The sequence below is a fragment of the Protopterus annectens genome, chromosome 12.part0 (genome assembly GCF_019279795.1).
Source record: "Protopterus annectens isolate FY-2018-M chromosome 12.part0, PAN1.0, whole genome shotgun sequence".
NCBI classification, from domain to species: Eukaryota; Metazoa; Chordata; order Ceratodontiformes; family Protopteridae; genus Protopterus; species Protopterus annectens.
The window spans coordinates 1319488976-1319511432 of record NC_056746.1 but is presented as its reverse complement, the minus strand read 5'-3'; positions in this window follow the sequence as shown (position 1 = coordinate 1319511432).

Below are 22457 nucleotides of genomic sequence, written 5' to 3'. Positions count from 1 at the left end.
TTGTGTGCTGATGTGGAATGAATAATGGCCTCTAATGTGACCAAGAACATAAGCTTTATGTGGTGGATAGGTGTGGTTGCCAGTGTTAGTCACTGTGTCTGACATAATTCACTTGTAGGATCACATACTGAAATGCACATAAAGAACCATGTGGTTATTATTATTATTATTTAAACTTGACAAGTGCAGCACATGGCCTGGGCTTTATATCTCTGCTCAGAAAATATTCTGAAATGGAACTATGGTATTTATTGACAAGCTGCGTGCTCATGCTCAGCACTTGTTCAGAACTTGTAAGCACTAAATAAACTACTAATTACTATAGCACTCTATCTTCCTCATTACCTAGAGGAAAACAGTTTTTTGTACTTACTTTTCTCACTTGCTTAGAGAAAAACAGCTCTTGTACTCACTTTCCTCACTTATCTAGAGGAAAAACCCTGCAACTCTCTTTTTGCATGGTCTTGCACACAGAGCAGCGTCGGGCAGCGCCGGTTAGTTGGGTTATACTATTCCCAGCCCCACAAAGTCTGCGCTGTAAATTTTCCCTTAGAACTAGGCAAACCTCAACTCAAGTGCTTCAGATCAGCAGCTCTTATTGCAGCACTTGCAAAACAGAAATCAGCACTTGTCCTAATCTCCTAGACAGCACTATTATTCTCCAAATTTCCTAGACAGCACTATTATAATATACCATAAGACCCCCGATCGTCCACAGGACTTAAGTTCAATTTACTCTTCAAAGCATGTCCAGAGTTCAGCTTCAGGTGTACTCTCCAGTTCATCTGGTGGAATTGGGCATCCTGAGGCAATGTCACAACTGCCTCATGTATACAGACAACCCTCTCCTCTTACCTCTAGACACAAACACTTGTGAGAGATGCAAATACACAGCCAGACTGGAGGCTAAGCGCTCTCAACCCATGACTGTAACAGGCAGTCAAGAGGATAAGGGACACACTTGCATCACACCACCTGTCACACATGAATCTACAAAATAAGCACCAGCAAAACATACGCATAAATACACAAAAACATATTCAGAGGCACTAGGTACCAATCTGAAAAAGAAACAGTGCCCTCCAAAGCAGACAAGTAAGCAACCTGCACCCCCAAACACAAGCCAGAAAACACATAATTCACCTCAGCAGTGTGCCTCACAACAGCCCTGAAGGCAAAACACCATACCTAACATGCTAGTAATAGTAGACTCTACAGTAAGGCACACGGATGTTCCACTCACCAGGCTGAACAAGGAGAAGGTTACTGTCAGCTGCCTGTCGGGTGCTCGGATCCGCCACATAACACAAGCACTTAGGTCACTCCAGAACAAGTAAAAGTATGATGCTGTCATTGTACATGTTGGTGTGAATGATCTAAGACGTACCTCCCTGGACTACATGAAAAGAGACATTGAGGAGCTCTCTGATCATGTAGCCCAAGCTGGTATAACCCTGACCTTGAGTAGCATACTACCTTCACCTAGAATGATACCACAATACAAAGACAAAATGATCAATTTCAACAATTGGCTAAGCTTCTGGTGTCATTCTAAGGGGATCCAGTGTCTGTCTGCCTGGGATGACATGATAGACAAGCCTCGCTGTTTTGCCAGAGATGGGTTGCACCTGTCACACCTAGGTTTTCGAATACTGGCCAAGGCTCTTGCCATCCCCATAGTGCCTTTTTTAGGCAAGGCTCAAAGGACAAACCAACCACCGTAACCAGCACAGGTAACCAAAAACTAAGGGTAATGCTACTCAACGCCAGAAGTCTCAACCTCAAAATGCACACACTCAAGGCTCTCCTCAGCATGGAGAAAATCAATGTTTGTGCAGTGACAGAAACCTGGTTCAAAGCTCAAGAGAGCACCCCAGCACTGCCAGGTTACAATTCATATCATACCTTCCGGCCTCAGTTACCGGATCACAGTACAAAGGGCGGAGGTGTATCCATATTCATCAAGGATACCCATATCTCCAGGTTAGTAACGCAGCATGATGCCCCAGAGATTATCCATACACAACTATCAGCAGGCAAAACCACATTTCAAGTCATAGCCGGTTATAGATCGCCCGCCATGTCCCAAGATGCTCACTCTGCATTCCTTGAGACATTGGAAAATATAAAGGTCCTACCCAACACCATAATCTTGGGTGATTTCAACTACCCTGGTATAGACTGGGCTAACTACCAATATTCCAACTCCTATGCTCAGCGATTCATAGAATTTATAAATTCAAATGCCCTTGAACAACTAGTATGTTCCCCCACTAGAGGGGACAACATATTGGATTTGATCATCACAAATATGGGCGCCCACTGTACCATACCCATTATCACTCCCTCCTTGGTCAGATCTGACCACAAACTGATAACCCTGGACATCCTCTCCCCTTCACCTCCCCCAGTAAAAAAAAACATAGTCAAAAACATTTCCAAAGCAAACTTCAAACTACTTGCATCTGAAGTGGAAAGCTTCACTATTCCCTTGCAGAAGGATAATGATATCCAGGATGCGGAATCCTACACCAAGGCACTCTATATGCATCTTCAGGATTGCATGGACCATGCTATCCCAAATAAAACCAAGACTCCTTCCTCAAGCAAGAAGAAACCAGTCTGGTGGCCTCCGGCCATAAGCAAACTTTACAATAAAAGGAGGAGACTTATACAAAAAAAGACCAAATCTCAAGTAGAAAAATAATCCCTGATCAGCATTAGTAAGACATTGAGGGCCCTCATCAAGTCAACTAAAGCTAATTTTGAAAAAGTTGCCAAGGATAACCATAAGGCCTTCTGTGGCTATGTCAAAAACCTAAATGGCAATGCTCAGGTCTGTTCTGAGCTTGTACAAAATGGAACAAAATACACGGACCCTTCTGACATTGCCAACATCTTGGCTGACAGGTTCAGTGCAAATCCCCCCCCCCCCATAACCTACAGGGCCTATTACCATTCCAGGGGATTGTGCAAGTCCAATTATTACTGATACGTTGGTTAACAAGGCTCTATCTAAAGCTAAAATCACTGCCTCCATGGGACCAGATGGTGTCCCAGGCTGTGTCATACACGAGCTCCAAAAGGAATTAACCCCGCATCTTAATACCCTGGTCAGTCTCAGCCTCTCCACAGGATATGTGCCCAGAGAATGGCGCACAGCAACGGTGGTCCCACTACACAATGGTGGGGCCACAACTGACCCTGGGAACTACCAACCAATAAGCCTGACCAGTCTGATCTGTAAGGCTATGGAGCGAATCATTATAGAACTCATAAATGGAGAGACTGGGAACCTCCAGTCGCTGGACACCACACAGTTTGGCTTCGTCAAGGGCAGATCATGCCTCCTGAACCTGGTGGATTTCTTTGAGACAGTTACTCAGGCTATAGATAAGGGAAAGGAGGTACACATGGCTTACCTTGACCTTGCTAAAGCATTTGACACCATTCCCCATTCAGGTATTATTGATAAGCTCACCAGCCTGGGCATAAACCCTTACGTCACAAGATGGATCGCAAACTGGCTCTCAGACAGATCCCATAAAGTAAAAGTAGCGGGATCTATGTCCGAATCCAGACCAGTAATGAGTGGTGTGCCTCAGGGCTCTGTCCTGGGGCCCCTCCTGTTTGGCATGTACTTCTCAGAAGTACAGGCAAGCACGGAAGGGCTGTGGCTGACTAAGTTTGCAGACGACTGCAAACTGGGTGCTATAATAGAGTCTCCGGCCGACATAGAGATCCTCCAGAAGGGCCGAAATGAGACTGATGCATGGTGTCAAAGCCATGGTCTCAAGCTAAATGCAAAAAAATGCATAGTAATCCCCTTTGGAAAAGTACCCACAAACTACAACATAGGAGGTAATCCCCTGAAATCTGAAGAAGAAATAAGGGATCTAGGGACTAAAGTAGATAGCCAGCTTTCCTTTGATAACCATGTTGCCAAAGTGGTTAGAAAATCCTTCTGTGTGATCCATCTGATCATGAAAGGGTTCGCATCAAGATCTAAGGATGTAATGGTGCCTCTCTACTCTTCCCTCATCAGACCCATTATTGAGTACAATGCACCAATTGGAATGTACCTGGCTAGACATCTCCAGCAGCTGGAGAGACCACAGAGGTACCTAACCAAGAGAATTACTGGCCTCAAACTGTTGCCCTATGCAGCACGATTGAAAAAGCTAAGACTGTTCTCTGTTGCATACCGCTTTCTCAGAGGCGATCTCTGTCTAACGTACAGAGCCATGTCCAACCCAGAATTGTTGAACATGCTCCATCTTAGCAAAACCAAATCTACTTGAGCTACACGCTGTAGGGATATAAACCTCAACACAACAATGAATAGAACATGCTGGAGGGATAGATTCACTTCGCAGAGACTTCCCTTACTATGGAACAGGGTCCCGATCTACATAAGACAGAGCCCCTCACTATCACTCTTTAAGATGAACCTTGAGTGGATGGGTAACAGAAAGTTCACACCGGGGATCACACCACCAGCACTACTAGATAGGGGCCAAGGGTACTAGCTGCTAGTACAAGGGTCTAGGGAACTACTAAAGGGGCGGTGAATACCACACAATGTGGCTGGGCTAATGTATGCCTTCGGGCAGATAGCTCAGCACCAACCTATGAACCTATAAATGAGCCCTAGTCTCAATTTATCCAAGTTAATCTGTATCCTTCAGGCTATCTAAACATGAGTTCAGCAGCAGGTTATTACGATATTTAATTAATTGCAAAGGAGTTCATTAAATATGAAATTGTTAACATTTATATAATTTGTTAAGGGTGACTTTATGATCTTTAAAAATCTTTAAAAATCACAGCTGTAATCAAGAAGTGTAATTCTGAATATCCCTAACCAGATAAGTGTAGTTCAGTCTCACTTTGAGATGACTCTAATTGTCATTCAACAATACCTTGTAGCACTTGTTTCTTTTTTAAGCTCCTTACCTCTTTTGCTTCATTGGCGGGTATAGAATACACAATCATTAGAAATCATCCAAACAAAAGCAATAGGTTTGTTAAATATCATGAAGAAATTTGAACATTTGCCAATAACCGTTGATTTGAAAAGGTTTCTAATCCTCCTAGCGAATGTGATCAGCTACCTATGCGACTTCACTTTTCATCTAAGAAGTCAGGCTCTGGAGTACCTTCTTTGTGTGCATGTCTAATATCCTCCAAGAGAACAGTGGTGAGGCCATGAGTCCCCTTGATTGTCATTATAACACCTGCTTCGTCCTGTATATTTCTAAATTATAAAGATCATGTCTTGAATGTGAAAACACAGATAAGATGCTGGGATTGTGAAACTTCTCACACATTCTGGCGCCTTTCTGTTGACTTTCTCACCCTTCCTACTTGGTGTTCCTTGCGGCAGGAAGTTTTTTCCTGTCAGAGAGAGAGACGAGAAGAAAAGAAAAGAGAGCAGTTTAAAGGACAACAAGACAGTTTTCAAAGACTGTCTTATTTGATAATGAACAGCCTTTTTCAGCCTAATGTCTCCTTTCCTGAAAAGAGGGGATGCTACTTCACTGAAGGGATAGTTTAACACAACTGTGCATGTCTCACCCCTTTTACATTCACCTGTTCATTTTACTGTTAGTTGTAATGGAACGCCACTACTACAGAAAGTAACAGGGTTTGATCCCAGAAATAAAAGACTTAGGATTACTTTTGTCCTGCCAAGTCATTTCAGCTGCTGTCTTTCCTTCTATACACTCTGTGTATGAAATAAGTGCACTTTGACAGAGGATTCTTTTGATGCACAAATACTAGGTCACCAGTTAGTTCAAGAATCAAACTCAGTTTCTTCTGTTGTAAAAAGGCATTGTTTCACTATATTTCCCTCATTAGGATCTGACCTTGGTCCCCTGCTCCTTAACATTCTCATCAACACTCTCCAAACAACCACACAATAGGCGTACTTAATACAATACACAGATGACGCCACACTCATATGCACAACCTGGTACATCTCCTAAAGCTTACTCAAGAAGCTTTAACAGCTACTGAAGCAGGTAGCTCACAACTCATGCTCAACCCCCCCCCCCAAAAAAAAAATGATTACTTATTTATCCAAATGCAAATCTCATGAAAACAATTAAAATCCCCAATCTTAACAATAGAGTCATTGAAGTCACTTCTCATAGCAAATTACTAGTGATGGCAATGGATGATATTCTTAAATCTGACCTTCATATACAAAATTGCATTAAAAAGAAATCACCAAAAACTAGGGATGCTTTACAAGGCCAAAAACCTTCCCACCAAAGCAAATAAAACTAAACTTGTCACTAATTACCTCATTCCCTCATTACTTTATGGCTTTTCCATCCTTACTAACCTTAACCTTCAAGCGTCACAAAAAGCAGAACTTAAACAATGCTGTAATACAGTGGCTAAATTGCCTAAATTAGATAGAATTATCCCATCCATTAACTTGTACACAGCTTCTTACCACCTATAAAGTTATCCATCATCCATTTGCTTGTACAGCACTAAATACCATTCTGCACAATTGTATTTCCACTCCAAAAACACGTGTCTGTCCACAGACCAGCTGTGTATGGTCTGTACTCATATCATGTTGGTAAGGCCTGGTGTTCCTTACCTGTATACATCAGATCAATATCCTCCCGCCAGTCCTTACAAAAATTCTGCAAGAATTCCTAGCTAAAATCTGTCTCAACTCAAGGATAAACTATATCTCTACATACAAACAAGTACCTCTTCATACCTTATACTTCCTTACTTTCCCTTCTTTACACACTGCCGTACTTTTAGGTTCATAGGGTCATACTAGGCTAATTACCGACAGGGTCGTTACAAGCCTAGCCATGCAATGCAAAGCAGTTTTGTCCCAGAGATCGTTGGATACCTATATGGTGGGGTATATTAGTAAACAGGCAGCTAAGGGTTATGCCGAGGAGTTATGTTACTTGGGGGATTAATTTACTTACTGTACACTTCTGTCCATCAGAGATATGGGGGTCAGATCGGGGGTGAACTTGTGAGTTCCCACCCAATGATCAAGGTTTCTCTTGAATGGGGTCAAGGATGAACTCTGCATGTAAATTGTGACGTTATTCCATAGAGAAGACTTTTGAGATGCATATCACTCCTTCCAGCAGGGTCTATTTATGTCACAGGCATATTTCAGGTCCTTGGATCTAGTGTTTTTAGGGCGGTTTGTCTTTTGGATGTGCAAGAGATCCATCAGAGCTGGATTTGACGATCCTTTATATGCCAGACATAGATCGCCTCTCAGTAACCTGTAGGAGACTAAGTACAGTGATAGGACCTTAAGGTGATCTGTGTAGGAAGGATGTTAATATGCCGGATTCTTCTGGTAGGGAACCGTTGAGGCCATTCCAACTGTTGCAAGTGGCTGGTATAATGGGTCTGATAAGGCCTGAGTAGAGAGCTTTTATTACTTCCTTGGACTCGGATTCCACAGCCTTGCTTATAAGGTGACCGATCGAAGAAGTCTATCAGGTTAAGTAGGCAAGACCTTCCCCTAACAAAGCCAGACTGGGATGGTCTCAGTGTCTGTAGGTTCCCAATGTCCTTGATGATCATTTCACTGATAATTTATTGCATGCCTTTGCATATTAGACTTCAGACAGATGGTCCATCCTTATGAAGATGGATGACGAGTGCAGCCCTCCACTCATGTGCCATAAAACCTGTTTTGAGGCTGTAGTTAAGTGGTCCAGCTAGGTCATGTTTTAGAATATTTACGAGGCAACTGCGGATATTGTCAGCACCCATTGAGGAAATGCTTTTGGCCTGTTTATAGTTGAGGGGCTGTGCTAGAAAGGATTTCACAGGGTGTAGTGGAGTGGAAGTCTGGGGGGCTGAATCTGCAGCTAAATTTATCAGCCTGTAGATTTGTTATGTCATGCTGGTCAGTGTAGGTTGTGCCATTTACCACCAGTTCTGTACAATGCTGAGTATTACCTTTAAGGGTCCTGACATAATTTAGGAAGGCCTTGTGATTGTCTTTAACCTGGGAGGCTATCCTGACCTCATAATTGGCCTTGTAGGACTTTATTAGACATCTTTCGTAGGTACATGTTTTATAGGGTTTCTCTAAATTCTGCATAGGTAGCTTCTTCCTGGGATTTGGTATAGCTGTGAATTTTGACAAACTGTCGCTTAGTAGGATGTAGTTTTTTTTAGTATAGCTCCTAACTGTTACAGGTTTAGTTGGGTTTTCTGGAGTGATTTTTATTTCAAGTGAGACAGCTTTGTGATCTGAGTTCACCCACGCAGATATAGGTTCATAGGTAGGTACTAGGCTATTGACCCTAGGGCCTGTACAAGCCTAGCCAAAAAGATACCCTGGCTTTCACCAACCAAGCAATTTATTTTCCTGTGCCCATGTCAAGCAGAGACACAGAGGTGATCCCCTGGGTGAATTTCCTATTTCCCATCCAATCATCAAGATTTTTCTTGAAGAGAGCTAATGAGGAGCTTTGTCTGATATAGATAGGTAGTTTGTTCCAGAGTATGGGAATTCTCTGGGACAGGAATCTATCCCTCCAACATGTTCTGTTTATTGTGGTGATGAGGTTTAGGTGCCTAGAGCATGTAGCTTGGAGGGATTGGGATTTCTTTAAGTGGAGCATGTCCAACAGCTCTGGGTTTGACATAGCTTTGTATGTTAGGTAGAGACCACCTCTGAGTAGGCGATATGCGACAGAGTAATGCTGGAGTTTTTTTTTAAACTGTCTGCGTAGGGCATCTGTTTAAGGCCGGTAATCCTCTTTGTGAGGTATTTCTGTGGCCTTTCCAGTTGTTGTAGATGTCTTGTGAGGTACATACCAAAAGGGGCGCTGTACACTATAATGGGTCTAATTAGTGACAAGTAGAGGGGAACAATAACCTCATTTTTCCTGGATGAGAAACCTTTAGTGATGAGGTGTGCTACGCATAAGGATTTCCTGACTACTGTGACGATGTGATTATCAAAGGAGAGACTACTGTCCACCTGTGTCCCAAGGTCTCTTATCACACTTTTGGTGTTAAGTAGACTACCACCTATGTGGTAGCTCATGGGTACAGAGTTTTTACCAAAGGGGATGAAGCACTTTTTGGCATTGAGCTTGAGGCCATAGCTTTAACACCAGGCATCTGTCTCAGTGAGGCCCTTTTGTAGGATGTCCACATCATTAGGAGTTTCAATTATGGCTCCTAGTTTGCAGTCATCTGTGAACTTCATTAGCCAAAGACCTTCTGTGTTAGCCTGAACTTCAGAAAAGTCGATACCAAACAGGAGAGGACCCATGACTGAACCCTGTGGTACTCCACTTGTCACTGGTCTGAGGTCGGATTTGGTGTCTGACACTTTCACAGTGTGGGTTCTGTCAGTGAGCAAGTTGGCAACCCATCCTGTGACATATACCTAGTTTAGTAAGTTTATCTAAAATTCCAGAGTGGGGGATGGTGTCAAAAGCCTTGGCAAGATCTAGATAGGCTGTGTAAATCACATTACTCATGTCTATAGCTTTGGTGACTGCTTCAAAGAAGTTTATCAGGTTTAGAAAACATGAGCTGCCTTTTAGAAACCTGAACTGGGTGGGGTCCAGAGTTTGTAGATTAGCAATGTCTTTGTTTACAAGTTCCATGATGATACATTACATGGCCTTACAGACCAGATTCATTAGGCTAATGGGGTATTCGTTCCCGGGGTCCGTGGTGGTTCCCACTTTTTGTAGTGGGATAACCATCGCTGTGCAGCATTCAGTGGGCACAAAGCCTGAGGTGAGGCCATGATTGAACATAGTGCTTAGGTGGGGTGACAGTTCATTCTGTAGTTCATGTAGAACACAGCCTGGGATGTTGTCAGGTCCCATGGATTCTATGTTCTTGGCTTTGGAGAGTGTTTTTTTTACCTGTGCAGCCATGATTACAGGAACTTTGCATTCTTCCGGTATAGAGATGGGCCCTTTATGGGGTGAGAGGGGGGTAAAGTTAGCACTGTACATATCTGCCAGGATGCTGGCAGTATCAGTTGGTTCTGTATATTTAGTGCCATTGTGCTGTAACTCAGAGTAGATCTGAGTGTTGCCATTGAGATTCTTGACATAGCTATAGAATGCTTTGTGATTGTCTTTAGAATCAGTGGTGATTTTGTTTTCGTAACTAGCTTTGAAGAATTGTATGAGGGATCTCAGCCTCTTACTGAGGCTGACCAGGGAGTTCCTCCAGTCATGGGATTTTACTCTTTTTTTGCAACAGTTTCTTTCTTCTGTTGTATTGTTTGTTTATGTCGGGGGACCACCAGATTGGCTTCCTTTTTTTGGAGGCTAGCATCTTGGTTCTGTTAGGGATAGCACAATCAATGCACTCATGTAAGTGCTTATAAAGTGCATTTGTGTAGGATTCAGCAGTCATACCTCTATTGTCCATCTGCATGGGTGTTGTGAAGTTTGCCACTTCTGTCTTAAGAAGCATGACATTGGCTTTGGAGACATTTTTACGGTGGTTTCCCTAAAGGGGGTTGGGGGCAGGATGTGGATGTCTAGGCTGATTAGTTTGTGGTCGGATCTGACCAATGAGGAATTGACCTCTGGTGTGGAACACCAGTTGCCCATGTTGGTATTGACCAGGTCTAGGATATTGCTGCCCCTGGTGGGGTGTGGATAAGTTGATCCAAGGTGTTGGAATTTATGAATTCCAGAAAACATTGAGCAAAAGAGTTGGTACATGAGTAGTTTTCCCAGTTAATGGTGGGGTAGTTGAAATCACCCATTATTAGGGTGTTGGGCTGTACCCTAATATTTTCCAGTGTATCAAGAAATGAGGAGTGGGAATCCTGGGGCATGGTGGGGGATCTGTTGCAAGTTATAATTTGGATTGCGGTCTTTCCCAGAGTTAGTTGCACTTGGATAATCTAGGATGCATTATGCTGAGCATCTAGCCTGGAGGTGTGGATATCCTTAATGAATATGGACATGCTTCCGCCTTTAGTGTTTCAGTCCAGGTTAGATGGCCGAAAGGTGTGGTATGAATTATAGCCTGGTAATGCAATTGTGCTCTCTGGAGCCTTGAACCAGGTCTCTGACCCTGCACAAATGTCGATGTTCTGCATTTTAAGGAGTGCCTCGAGTGACTGCATTTTGAGGTTTAGACTTCTAGCACTGAGTAGCATTACCCTCGGATTTTGCTTGCTTGTACCTGTTACGGTGGTGAATTTGTCATTTGAACCTTGCTTAAAAAAAGGCACTATAGGGGTGGCAAGACCCTTAACCAGTATCTGGAATCCCAAGGGCGATAGGTGCAGGCCATCTCTGGCAAAGCATCATGGTCTGTCGATCATGTCATCCCAGGCAGACAGATACTGGATCCCCTGAGAATGACAGCAAAAGCTTAGCCAGTTGTTGAAGTCGACACCAGGGGGGGTGCAATGCTATCAGATGTTGATGAGTACTAGCTCCAATATGTTTGATCCTCTGGTTGGGAGCTGCTGCTTCTCCATGGTGTTTGCATTGATAAAATCCGCAAAACTTTGTGCCTGTGAGTTTGCAGCAGTGTATATTTCCCAGTCTGGAGAGGGGAATTTTAAGTATTTGGACTGTGAGTGCCGCTAGTATCTCTAGGTAAGTGTTGTGAGCTTTGTGGTTCATAGATGGCAACCTGTAGCTGGCCAGGACATGGTAGGGAACCTTATCTATGGAGACTGATACATGTATGACCTCCAGGGCATCATCCTGTTTAACCAACCTAAAGCTGTATTTGCTGCTAATGTAGATTGAGACACACCTACCCTTTAGCCCCTGTCTGAGGAGCTGTTTGTCTAATTGTGTGGAAGACACTGTAACCTTCCACTGCTGAAGTACTTTCTGTGGGTGTAAACCCAGTCAGAGTAACAGCACAGATGTCTACATTCTCCAGAGTAAGGAGAATTTGAAGGGTGTGGAGTTTAATCATTTGACTGCTAGCATTGAGCAGTAACACCTTATGGTTGCTTTGAGTTTTTATTTTTTTTCTATTTATTTATGTATTTATTTTTTGTTACATTTGGTAGTTTTGTCATTTTGTCATTGCATAAAAAGGCTGTGGATAAAGTTTTAGACTATCTGAAAGCCTAGGGTGAACAGGCGCAGACCATCTTTGACTAAGCAAAGTTGTCTACTAATAATAATATCCTTCCATGTTAATCGATATTGGATTCCCCTGGAGTAACACCAGAAAGTAAGCCAATTACTAAATTCAGTAATTTTCTGTTCATACTATGGCATCATCTTTGGTGGAGGTAGAATGCTGCTCAGTGCAGGGCATGTACCTATTTATGACACATTCCGAGAGATCCATAATGTGTCATTTTCTAATCATATTAGAAAACCGTGGCTTAGCACTTTTTCCTGTTGTGAGGCATTGTTATCCTTGTCAGTTTCCTTAGTTAATACAGTGTTGGAGCTGAATGAAATCCCACAACACTTTCTGTTGGACATTGTCTCCTCTGCCCTTTCATCACTTTGCCAATTACAGCTGAATTCTTTTGACAAGGAAAACACACAAGACGATAACGTTAGCTTTTTGATTTTTCACACCAGTTGGGGAAACAAATGTCTCTAGTCTCAAATTTCACAGCTCTTTGACTTTGTTCTGCTATATATAGCTACATTTTCCTTTCCCTGGGGCCATAAACACATTAAAACGTGTGTTGTCTGAAAGTGAATAATCACTAAGAGCAAATCCATTAATAAACTGAATTTTGGAAGCCTCGTCATGCGACACTATGATTCAGACAACGAAAATAAGACATGAAACTCACAAAATATCACTTAGAAAATATGGTGTTATTAATGTATTCATTTATCTTTTTGCAAAAATGTTTTGTAGGAATGAAACACATATGTAAGAAAAAAATATACAAGTGTCACTTAAAAAAAGTCAATGCCATGTTTAGCCAGGACTGTAAAACTGGACCGTATTTCTCACTACCACTACTTGCATTCTAAATGAATGGGACTGCTAGCAGCATGGTGTGTTGGGGTAAAGTCTTTACTGCAGCCCACATGACTCGTGTTCAGTTAGTGTCTCAGGTGTATGAGATGCTGGTAGGAAGGGATGGGCATGCTCATCCAGAGGGGTGGGAATTTGTCAAAGATGCTCACTGAAGGAGGCATGGTTCACAGAGTAGAGTAGACCTTGGATGTTATTGACAAATGCAAGGGGGGGGTAAGGGTAGGTCATAATAATACCCCCTCACCAGAAGCAGCAGCAGATGCCATACTCCCCTCTGAACACCCTTAACTTCCATGCCAGCCCCAGCTCAATCAGTCAGGGGAGGGAGGAAGGCCCCAGCTCACTCAGTCGGGGGGGGGGGGGAGGAAAGAGCTGGACTTGGAGATAAATTGGGGTACTGCGACAGCTGGAATGACTAAAGCAGGAAAGAGTAAAAAGATAAAGACTTCGGCATTGTAATCTCGTTAGCTGTGCCCTGACAGTTTATTGTGAGCAAAAAAAAAAGATTTCCAAAAAGACACGATCATGTCAACTTGTCTGCCGCCATAAGGACATTCAGGTTAGAAAAAAAAAATGCAATTAGCATTATGTAGGTATTGAGCTGATGCAGGTTGTGACCGTGTATAATTTTGTAGCAATATTTTTTTCAGTTTCTGCCCTTAGACATAACTAGAGACATCTGAAGCGTAGTCCTACGGTTTCAAATTGTGGACCATAAAGATTAAGAAAAGTATTAATTTTAAGACACATTAAAGATGTCAAACTATACAGCCAGTGAGGGAGCACATCAAAGTCGTGGAATGCATTGTTTTGGGACTAGATATTTTGAATGCTTGTTAACGTTAGGTGTGTCAATCCTTTTCCAAGTTTCAAAGTTACTGATGATTGGTTTCTATAAATGAAGACAGTCATTCAGTTTTGCAGTGGACTGTGTACTCTTTGCAGTGGAGAAAGAGATACCCATGGTAGTTTCATAGCTGCCTTGTAGTTGTGGTATAGATGGAAGTCTATATATTTCACTGTGTGTGTGTACATATGTGTGGGTATACAGATGTGCTTGTGTGCCTTCTGTATGTGTGTTTGTATATGTTTGTGTGTCTCCCCATAAAAAACACACAGATTTTAAATTAGTTGGAAAATGCTTGAGCTGTGTTATACTAAACCTCTTCTTTAACTGCAGTGTTTCAGCTGTTTTTTTGAGACATTATTTTATAATAAAATGTGGTCTCCTTTAAAGGACACTATCAATTCTCATGCATTTTTAATTTCTACACTCTTTACCTTCTTGACACAGTATCAGCTATATGTAAGCACTTTTGCAAAATTAATATAAAATAATCAATACCCTGGAAGTGCAGATGAAGAAAAGCTGAGAACAATATTTTATGACTACTGATTGAAAAAGAGGTGACAGTCTCTGCAGTAAAAATCTAATATAATCGCATACTCATCCAGAATCTGTCACCATTGTTCATTCAGAATCTTCAGAGAAACCATGCATTTAAAGCATTTTGAATTTATAAGGATAGCAATGTGCAAATACATTGTATTCATTTTCCAGTGTGTGTGTGTGTGTGTGTGGGGGGGGTTATCTATCCATCTCACCCCACATAAAATCTATTTTCAACAATTTAAAATGCATCCCACTTTTCCTCAGTTCCACTCTGATATAAAGCCTTGCTATATAATCACATACAGTGTGAATACTTCCAGAATAATGGAGCCAACCCCTTCCAAGTGCTTTCCCTCCTCATCATTTTTCCATCCTACATAACCCTTCTCCCACCCGTACACAGAATCACTCTCGCACACACACTCCTGTATCTTCCTCTCCTCGTTCGTTCCATCACTGCCACTGCATCTTCCTCCACCCATGCACTTTGTATAAACAGTAACTGTCATTAAACTGGCCATCTGCACTTAGTAATATTATGTCTTGCAATGTGTTCTTTTAAAGGCATAGATAATGTCTGTGTGCTTTGCGGCTGCCTTTCTTGTATTCTGTTTTTAGCAAAATAGTATTACCAGTATCACTGTAATATTCCCTGTATTTTACTGTTGTGTATTATTCTAAGGATTTTAATATTTGTATTCATGGGTAAGATGGCAAATTGCCTAGACTAATCAGTGGTTTACCCTGTACCACACACACAAACAGTTAAATACACACACATGATGACAGACCAAAAGACATCATGTGCAGATACATATTCATGTGCCAGTATCCCCAGATATGCATATGCATACGTGCACGCACACACACACACACACACACACACACACACACACACACACACACACACACATACATACACACACACACACACATGCACACACACATGCACACTCACGTGCACACACCTGATAACAAACCTAAAGACATTATGTGCAGATACATATTCATGTGCCAGTATCCCCAGATATGCATACGTGCACGCACACACACACACACATACACACACATATGCACACTCACGTGCACACACCTGATAACAGACCTAAAGACATTATGTGCAGATACATATTTCAATGTGTGCCCATATATGCATACATATATATACACACACACACACACACACACACAAGAATAGCAAACACACACTGTACAATTTAAATCACTGTGGTTGTACATGTTTTTAATGTAGACTGCTTCTTAAAAGACTATCAGAGTCAACCTGTTAACATACCCGAGCATACTGAGCTTAGATTTTCTATGTTAAGTCAGACAGTAGATTGTCTGGTAACAGAACTGCCAAACTTGAGAAGAAATTATTTATTCTGCTCCAAAAATTGGACATTCCATGTGCTGTATCAAAACTAAATTTTTTTGGGATTCTGTTTAGATCCTTGTATTATTTTTTTTTCTTTCTAGTCATTCATTAGATGTGTATGGAATGTAGGGCAAGTTTTGACTTGGATATAAGGGCCACTTACCCTTATGTCACGCTGTGCATGAGTGGGAGTCAGGGGGTGGTCATAAGGCTCGTCTTATTAAAGTGAGCAAAATGGCCCCTTTCAGCAGTTTTGTCAGCAGCTCAAAGCCCCTACCATCCCACCCTCTTGACAGGGGCTTTTAGGTGGTGGCATTATGGCTCCCCCCCCCTTTATTCCCCCCCCCCACTTGGTACTTATCGGCCTTGACTCACCTACAGTTAGCCTCAGTTTGACCAGTGGCCATATCAAGGCATATTTGGGTTAGTAAGGAGGAATTAAAGGCTTTTCTGCCAGGTCTGAACTAGCCCGGGTCATGCACCGAGTCCTGTAGAGGTAAACTGGAACAGATTTGGTCACTCCAACCAGTTTAAGAGTTAATGGATGTTGTTGAGATGTCATATGTGAAATTACTGTGGCATCTTTAATTTTGCTGGTAACATTGTTAATAAAAGATCTCAAAGGCAATACTATATGGTTATTGACACATCTCAGTGAACAAAAATATTGTTAAAAAATAGCAAACAATTGTTTGTCATTGCTGAATGCTGACTTTTAGTGCACTGGTAGCATTGCAATAGAGGGTCATGATTAAATACTTCATGGACAGTGAGCTTCATTATTCTTTCATTCATCAATACTTGGTTTAGAAAAATAATAGCAGATGTCCCTCCTAAAAATACTAGTGGTTTACTTCATGTGTTATTTCATTCATGGATACATTCCCTTATTCCCTAATAACCAATAATGAGAAGCAAAAGCAAATGAGAGGAGAAAAAATGCCAGCTACATTACTATCACAAATGCTTTCAGAAGTGTTAGTAAGTTTGGAATCTGTTATTGCTTCTCTCTTTTGCAAGCACTATAATGGTGCTGGTGCTATCAACCTCTATTTTCTTTAAATCTAAACAGCTGGCCTTGGCTTAACTCAGATTCAGTAATTTAGTAGCACATCTAAATCGCACTTCTGAAAGCAGTAGATTATTTACTGTATAGTTAATTTCTTATGCTGTGGCATGATTTGGATTGGCTTTCCTTACTCGAATGACTTACTGTTTGCCGACAAGTGACAAAGGAAAGTAAAATGTGTGTTTAGCAAAATATTAGAATGGTCGTTTGCCTTGGGTACAAAATAATAAATTAGTATAGCAGTATGTAATACAAAAGCAGGGGTCCAAGATTCCAGATGAGAATGGGACACATTAAAGTATTAAACAGAGAGGACAAGCAACAAATTAAATCATGTGTGTGCAGACATATAAAATAAAGGGAACTATTTCTGTTGTATATGTTTGACTATTATGTCTCAATATTAGATGCAAGGAAACAGAACCAGTGAAAGGAACAAATCAGAAACAATGTCATTTGTTTTCTCATGTCAGTTTTTTCTGCAGTATTTTTATTATTAAAAAAGCAAAAGCAGACGAACTGCGACATCTATATGTGCATACTGCATAAAACAACATTTGGTGTAATGCAAAATAATGGGATATATTCTCATTGTCTGTATTGTTTTGTTATTTCTCATCATCCTGTATCTGAGAAATATGTCTATATATACATAGATAGATGGATATAGATATATATTGGTTTATATCAGATTATAGAGTTTTCAGAAACTTCATATGGTTGAGACATATGTTCGATTACTCAAAAAACTTGAAGCATTTGTATGGAGATCATGATACAGCAGGGATCAGGGAATTTACCCTTCTCTCCATTGTAGTGTGATCTCTGATTGATATATATAATTTGTAGGAAGTGTGGCTGGTGCAGCCCTCACTTGGGGGGGGGGGGGTCCATGGGGCTTGCTCTCCAGCAACAATGTATATTTTTATTGTTTTGTTCAGGTTTTGGGAAAGTCAAACATATGGTCTCAACTATATGAAGTTTGAGTTTCTGAAAACTCAATAATTTGCCATAAACTGTATATATATATATGTATGTATACACACACACACACACACACACACACACATATACACACATATACACACACACATATATATATATATATATATATATATATATATATATATATATATGTGGGTCTACTTCATATTACCTAAATTTCATTTGACTGAGACCAAAACACTGAAAGTTCAAAAGACTGAAAACTCAATTGACTGAAACTCATAACACTGACACATTAAAGTAAAAGGTATATGCCCTTTTCACCACTGTAGTGCGATCTTGGAGTTAGTGTATATAGTTAGGGGGGATGTGGGGGGTAAAGCCCCCACCCCACATACTTTATACATTTTAAACCATACATATGGATATTTATAATTGCAATGAATAACTCTTTGCAGAAAACAATAATTACCTAAACTATGTGGGGGGCTTCACCCACCTCACCCCCCTTACTATATATACTAACTCCAGTTAGAGTTAGTATACATGAGATAGAAGTAGACCTATATATATACCCCCTTACTATATATACTAACTCCAGTTAGAGTTAGTATACATGAGATAGAAGTAGACCTATATATATAGGTCTACTTCTATGTGTGTATATGTATATACATATATATATATATATATATATATATATATATATATATATATATATATATATATATATAAACTCTACATCTGCTATTAATGATAAAAGAAACTGTATATACATATATATATACACACACACACACACACACACACACACACACACACACACACACACACACACACACACACATACACACACTGGATATAAAAAGTGTACACACTCCTGTTAAAATGCTAGGTTTTTGTGATATAAAAAATGAGACCACAATAACATTTCAAAACTTTTCCCACCTTTAATGTGACCTATAACCTGTACAATTCAATTGAAAAACAAACAAATCTGTTAGGGTAAAAAAATATAAAAAATAAAAAACGCATAATGAGCTGGTTGCATAAGTGTGCACACCCTTAAACTAATACTCTGATACTTTGATACAAATATGTTTATTGTAAAAGAGATTTTGGGTATGTTTAACAAAAACAGAAATATTAAATAAGGCTGAAATAGATATGTGAAGCTTTAAAGAAGGTACATTTGGAGGGGTTAATGTTTATGTTTAGAAATACCTGAGTTGATCAGTTACAAAAGATGGTCTGGGCAATGTTGATTTCCATACATTTCAGTAAGGAAGTCACAAAAGTACATGCTGTTGACATACATAATTTAACTATAACTGGGTGGTATGGATCTGATGATGTTACAATCAATGCATTTTGAAGCTTAACCATTTATGGTGATAGTGCCTTTGGGATGGCAAAAATCACCTTTGTATAAACTGATTAGAGGTGTACTATACATAACTGAGAAACTGCATGCCAGCCCATTATGTATCATATGTCATTCTGCATTATTTTATTCCGAGCAAGCTAAGCATCCATAAAAGGCAGAAACATGAGCTATTTAAGTAACTCTAATCCTGTCTTTAGCACAAAATTAATGTAAAACAGACCAGCCAAAACACCTTGCCGATAATTGCACCAACTGTATAGAATCAGTGTATATAGAGTTACCAAATATAAATGTTGGTGTCAGCTCATACGAACCCTCTGGTTCAAGTAAGGTATAAGTTCTGCAAAAAGCACTGGCAAAAAAGTTTTCACGGTAGACAATATCTACAGTATAACATAAAGTTACCTTTATGACTTATTCACAGTCTTTTCACGGTCTTTGTAAACCCTTCCGTTGCTCCAAATATTCTTAAAAAATGAATTTAGAGGATCCAATAAATTCATTTTTTAAGAATATTTGGGATTACTTGCTTTTTATCGTGAATACGAGTTTTTGGCATTGTTTCATGCTGTTTGCTGCTTGGTCTGAATAGACCCGAACTGTTTCATTACAGCGTTTTGTCACGCTTATCGTATAGAAGACTTGGTGGTATCCTCTGGTCTGAATAGACCTTGGTTTCTATACGTTATCTGGTTTACTTCATTTTCCAGCTTTCAGTGTTGTTGGAACACGGCTTCGCATAGCGGAGCAACGGAAGGGTTTTAACATTTGTTAGCTGCAAACAAATACAGCGTGAATTTACAACGGGAGGTAAATTCATTCTTCAACGGCAAATCTGTTTTGCATCTGACTTGGTTATTTGGTTTGGTCCCTGTATGCTGTATTTACAACGGGGCCATAGCGGAGTCATAAGGATACATTCCACTGTTTACAAAGACCGTGAAAAGACTGTGAATAAGTCATAAAGGTAACTTTATGTTATACTGTAGATATTGTCTACCGTGAAAACTTTTTTGCCAGTGCTTTTTGCAGAACTTATACCTTACTTGAACCAGAGGGTTCGTATGAGCTGACACCAACATTTATATTTGGTAACTCTAATCCTGTCTTTATTGTCTGAATTGTTTTAATCAAAATAAGAAAACTACTACAAAACTCAAGTGCAGGGAAGCTTCTCACTTGTTTATTGTTACTGTTTTTTTTTTTATTAAAGAAAATTAAAACAAAAAATGAGAACTACTGTTTTATTTCAGTTTTGTGTGAATTTTTGTTTTGGATTTTTCTAACCCTACATCACAAGGATGCAATATTTGGTTTGGTGAGTTCATTTTTTCTGTGGCAGAAATATGTTTAACTTGTTTAGAATTAGTAATGAAGACTACAATAAAATTGTAAAATGAGTTTGTTCAGATAGGCTGGTATTAGGTGATTTTAGGTTTTAGAACGGTTAAAAGATGTTTCATGTTTCTGAAAGTAGGAGGTATGGCTAAATAGTTAAAAAAAAATAATAATATGACATGGAGGGAAACCTGAAGAGAAGGTTGGTTAGCATCGTAAAAGGACAACTGTTCCTAAAACAGTAACTGAAATGGGTCCATGGCTAGAAGAATCTGCCAGTCTAACCTATTACAGTTTTGTGTTTCAGTTACAAGTGACCTTGCCATCTGAGTGTCAGTGGCTGTGGTCTAGTAGAACATCAACAAGGGGTTTGACAGGAAAACTGAAGAGTTTTGGGGTTGGGCCAAGACTAAAGCCTTATTGCCTGAATATCATTACAGAGGACATTGTGCTGAGAGTGATAAAGCAAACAATAAGGAAATGAGTATTGTAGGGTCAGACCCGGGTTTGTTAGTCTTGTGTGTGTGAACTGAAAACAGAATTAACCTTACACTTATGAAACACAGATATAGCAGTATAGGATGGGGAAGAATATAAAGAAAGATTTAGAAAGAACTGTAGAAGTGGATACACTTGTAGCAGTAAATGCTCAGCGCAGAATATGCAACTTCAGTTGGGCTAAAACAACCAGGTCATGAAGGGTCATCTGAGGGAAAAGGATATATTTTGATGAATTTGAGCAAGCATACACAAACAAAGCTGATAAATTCAGGTCCAAATTTATTCCTCTCTCCCCATCAAGCTTCCCTCAGGAAATATCATCAATATAACTCCTCCTACTATCACTACAAAACAAGTTCTTAATGCTATCTCTAAGACCAAGAACACTGCATCAATGGGTTCAGATAATATCCCAGGATGCCTTCTAAATAGCATGAAACATGACCTATCAAGGCCTCTGGAATTGCTATTTAACTGTAGCCTCCAAACAGGCTTCGTGCCTCATGAATGGAGAAAGGCAACAGTCATCCCTCTGCACAAAGGTGGGACATCTACAGACCCTGGAAACTACAGATTCATAAGTCTCACTAGTCTTATAAGTAAAGCCATGGAAAGAATTATTATGGAGATGATCAACAGAGTTATAGTAAACCTCCGGACACTGGACCCAACCCAGTTTGCTTTCATAATGGGCAGATCATGCCTGCTCAACCTGAAGGTCACCAAAGCAATGGATGAGGACAAAATTGTTCACACTGCCTACCTTGACCAGGCCATGGCATTTGACACAATACCCCACTCAGGAACTGTTGACAAACTCAAGAGGTTAGGTACAAATCCATATGTCACCCACTGGACAGCCAGCTGGCTCACAGGACAAGGAAGTTAGAAATGGGGATTCCACATCTACAAAGAAACCAGTCACAAGTGGAGTCCCTCAGGGATCAGTCCTTGGACCACTCGTTTTTGACATTTACTTATCAGAAGTCAAGGCCAGTGTCAGTGGTCTCTGGCTGAATGATTTGCATTTGATTGCAAATTAGGAGCTATCATTGAATCTCACACTGACACAAATGTTGTCCAGGAGGGGCTGACACAGGCAAACAGTTGGTGTCAGAGTAATAGACTAAAACTAAATGCCAAGAAATGCATAATAGTATTCTTCCTGAAGTCATCCATCCCTGGTAAATATCATTTTGACAACACACCCCTTAGTTTTGACCCAGTAGTCAAGGACTTAAGGACACACATAGATAGTAATCTAGCATTTGATCATCATATCTACAGTGGTGAGGAAATCATTCTTTGTTGCGCAACTTATAAACAAAGGTATGGCATCTAAGTCCAAGAAGTCATTGTTCCACTGTATTCGGCATTCATTAGACCTATCATTTAGTACAGTGCCCCCTTTGGTATGTACCTAAGCATATCCAACAACTGGAACATCCACAGAGGTTCCTCA